Raw genomic sequence first — 4354 nt, 5'->3', positions numbered from 1 at the left:
AGACAGATCCTGCAGGATATTGTGAGAAAGCAGCAACACCCGCAGTCCCCAAAGGCCCTGGAAGGCGCCAGCCGGCAGATGGCTGAGATTATTGTGGCTCAGCTCCAGGAGCCAGACTCCATCAGGCAGCCTGGAAGGGAGACGGAGCAGGTGGAGGCCCCCACAGTCCACCACGCTGCCTGAGGTAGGGCAGGTGCATGGTACTGGGCATGCTGCCACCAGACTCCTGAGAAAGACGGATGCCACCACTGTGACTATAGCCATTGTGAGGGAGGTGTGGCCACACCCACCCCATCCTTGCTCCATGAAGGGCTGGGGTGAGGATGGCATCAAGCACTCATGGCTGCTGAGACCTTCAGGCCTCACTTCTCCGCCTGGGCCCCTGGCAAGCACAGTGATGCTAGGGGAGAAAAACACAAGTAGATGCCATTCAGGGGTCTCACCATTTGCTGGGTGCCCAAACATCATCTCAAACACACCCTGTCTCTATCTCCCATGATTTTAAGTGTTACCTAAGCTTCTGGCAAGAACCCTCTTGGCCTGAGACCCCAGCATTCGGATCCCCCTCCCTTAACCATCTCTCATTCCTTCTTCCTGCTGGATGAGGAGCAATCAGGGAAGATGGCCTGTAATCCTCTGCACCTCCTCCCACCCCACACTGCACACACAGCAGCTCACTGACTTTTTTTTTTTTTTTTTTTTGCGATGGAGTCTTGCTCTGTCCCCCAGGCTGGAGTGCGGTGGCGTGATCTCGGCTCACTGCAAGCTCCGCCTCCCGGGTTCACGCCATTCTCCTGCCTCAGCCTCCCGAGTAGCTGGGACTACAGGCGCCCGACAACACGCCCGGCTAATTTTTTTGTATTTTTAGAAGAGACGGGGTTTCACCGTGTTAGCTAGGATGGTCTCGATCTCCTGACCTCGTGATCCGCCCGCCTCGGCCTCCCAAAGTGCTGGGATTACAGGCTTGAGCCACCGCGCCGAGCCACAGCTCACTGACTTTCACCCCCACTCAGACTGTTCTCTCCCTCTTACTTTCCCGAAGGAAGAGGAGCAGGATCATCAATGGCACACGGCAGCTGCAGCAAAGCCACACCAACAGCCAGAGTCACGCTCAGGAGAGACTGCACCTCCTCATAGTTACCACTGCTCTGCATGTTCAGAGAAGCTTATCTCGTAACTACAGCAATGATCCCTGAGAGTACAGGCTTCTCACTTTCTAGAGGGACCCAGGAGAAACTCTGCCTTCCCCGGCCCCCAAACATGCACTCAATTGCTCTCATGCAGCCAACATTTGTGGAGCTCCCGTTCTGCCAGAGATCAGAGCATCAACTAGATCCTGGCCCTGTCTGGCCACTGAGGATAGGGCCTCAGGCTGTGAAAGTCCAATGCACTCACCTGTGTTCCTGGCAACACCTGCACCTGAGTGCACCTGAGTGCAGCCCCAGCCCAGGAATGGCAGTGGAAAGAATCTGGGCTCTAGTTTCCTGCCTATCTGGCCTCCTGCCAGAGCCCTGCCCTCATGAGCAGGACCAGCTCTCAGGGAAGCCGCAGCCCCAAAGGTGAGCATGTGGGACAGGGTTAGGAAATCCCCAGCCTTGTGGCCTTGCATCCAGGGGAGCAGGGCTCACCCCCAGCCTCTTTCCTCACTTCCTTCTGGAGACCCACAACCTTCTCTGTATCGTCAGAATGGCAGCTTGAGGCCCCTTGGGGCCCTCCCTCAGTTCGGGTAGGAGTCAGGTGTCTCCTCCTCCATTCTATACTGCCTGCCTGAGAAATGTGCCATCATCTATAATTCACCCAGGTCTTGTCTTAGGCACAAAGGAAGGGAATGCTTTTTCTTCTCACTAGGCCAAAGGTCAAAACACTTCATCCTGGCATTTGAGGGGTGCCCAGCATCTCCTGGAACACAGTATTTGTGCCTAGTACCTCTGCCTTGCTCTAGGAGCCCAAACGTCCTGTCCAGGTTTCCTAGTGTGCTCACTAGCCCTGCCCAGTGAACTCTTAAGAGAATAAAAACGGCCACACAGAAGGGCCAGACATCTCATTAAAGGCTTCATTTAATCCTCAACTGAGGAAAGGAACTCTTCTTTATTTTTTTTTTTTGAGACAAGATCTCACTCTGTCACCTAGGCTGAAGTGCAGTGGTGCGATCACGGGCCACCACAGCCTCAACCTCCCAGGCTCAGGTGATCCTCCCACCTCAGCCTCCTGAGTAGCTGGGACTACAGGTATGTGCCACCAAGCCCAGCTAATTTTTGTATTTTTTGTAGAGATGGGGTTTCGCTGTGTTGCCCAGGCTGGTCTCGAACTCCTGGACTCAAGCGATCCTCCCACCTCAACCTCCCAAAGTGCTGGGATTTACAGGCGTAAGCCACTGTGCCCAGCCAGGGACTCTGATTTTACAGATGAGGAAACCAGTGTTTGACAAAGCTAGTTAAGTTTCCAAGTCATACTACTAGTTAGGGGCAGAAGTAAAATCTGACATAACTCAGGCCTGACAGAATCTAGTCATGCTTGGCAGAGCATGGTGGCTCATGCCTGTAATCTGAGCACCTTGGGAAGCCAAGGTGGGCAGACCACCTGAGGTCAGGAGTTCAAGACTAGCCTGGCTAACATGGTGAAACGCTGTCTCCAAAAATACAAAAAAATTAGCCGGGCGTGGTGGTGTGCACCTGTAGTCCCAACTACTGGGGAGGCTGAGGCAGGAGAATCACTTCAACCCAGGAGGTGGAGGCTGCAGTGAGCTGAGATCACGCCATTGCACTCTAGCCTGGGCGACAGAGCAAGACTCGGTCTTAAAAAAAAAAAAACATTAGCTGGCACATGCCTGTAGTCCTGGCTACTTGGGAAGCTGGGGTGGCAAGATTGCTTGAGCCCAGGAGGTTGAGGCTGCAGTAAGCTGATCATGCCACAGCACTCCAGCCTGGGTGACAGAGGGAGACCTTGTCTTAAAAAAAAAAAAAAAAAAAAAGTCAAGGTCTACTAGACAAGAGCAAAGGGGTGAATAACATAGATTATCCCTAGAATGGGAAGAGTAGCAAAACTACTATCAACCTAGGGCATGAGTCTGAGCTTCTGGTTAATCTCAAGCCCCTCGGAATTAGTTCAAGTGATCTGGTACAAGCAGATTATACTGGAAAAAACTTGAGGAATCATTGTCAATAATCTTTAAGAAAACATTACCAACAGAAGTTTGCTAGAGCCTTGAGTTCAGCAAAATTTCCAATTTTCAAGTCACATAAGTATAACACTTCACGAAACTCAAAACGGGCTCATTTAACATATTATGTCTGAGCAATTTTCTAAAACATGAGGACCACTAGGTGCCCACGAGTTCACTAAAAATAAGTTTTACGGCCGGGCGTGGTGGCTCACGCCTGTAATCCTAGCACTTTGGGAGATCGAGACGGGCGGATTGCCTGAGCTCAGGAGTTCAAGACCAGCCTGGGCAACATGGTGAAACCCTGTCTCTACTAAAATACAAAAAAAAAAAAAATTAGCCAGGCGTGGTGGCGTGCACCTGTAGTCCCAGCTACTTGGGAGGCTGAGGGAGGAGAACTGCTTGAACCCGGGAGGCAGAGGTTGCAGTGAGTGATAATCGTGCCACTGCACTCCAGCCTGGTGACAGAGTGAGACTCCGTCTCAAAATAAATGAATAAATAAATTTTACTCAAACGACTTTATTTCCTTTTTTGATAGGGCTATCAGATGTCTACTGTAAACATCTGGATGTTATTAAAATCTCTCAGGATATCCCTTTGGATAAGATGAAAACACAGAAGACAGTTTATAAAAATTAAAAATAACAACATTGGGATGGACAACTAGTAGCCTGCGATATAGAATCAAGTTTTTTTTTAAAGCTCTTAATAGGTTAAAATTGTTGGTTAACATGGCAAAGCCTTGTCTTTACTGAAAAATACAAAAATTAGCCAGGTGTGGTGGCGCATGCCTGTAATCCCAGCTACTCGGGAGGCTGAGGTAGGAGAATCACTTGAACCCAGGAGGCGGAGGTTGCAGTGGGCCAAGATTGCACCCGTGCACTCCAGCTTGGGTGACAGAGTGATACTCCATCTCAAAAAAAAAAAAATAATAATAATAATAACAGCGATAAATGTAAAATTCAGTATTTAGGAATCTAAAATCTACTTACACAAGCTGGAGAAGAGTTGGCATAATACCTACTTCTGTGATGAAGTCTGGGCAGATTTTGCTGATCACATCAAACTGAATCAACAGTGTGATGTATCTGCCAAAAGAAGCTAGTTGCTATAGTGTCCAACATTGCAGTAAATGGTTGCAGGAAAGGTCCCAGTGTGCTAACAGACCATGCCCAGTGCTGGGACCACACTCA

General features: G+C 49.9%; 1 pseudogene; it reads right to left on the bottom strand.

Annotated features, from left to right (window-relative positions):
* Positions 1-1004: 1004 nt before the first annotated feature.
* LOC115831670 lies at positions 1005-1208 on the bottom strand (annotated as a pseudogene).
* Positions 1209-4354: the final 3146 nt, after the last annotated feature.

The sequence above is a fragment of the Nomascus leucogenys genome, chromosome 19, assembly GCF_006542625.1.
Source record: "Nomascus leucogenys isolate Asia chromosome 19, Asia_NLE_v1, whole genome shotgun sequence".
NCBI classification, from domain to species: domain Eukaryota; kingdom Metazoa; phylum Chordata; class Mammalia; order Primates; family Hylobatidae; genus Nomascus; species Nomascus leucogenys.
The sequence above is the reverse complement of the archived record's forward strand: the minus strand, read 5'-3'. Positions and strand labels throughout refer to the sequence as shown.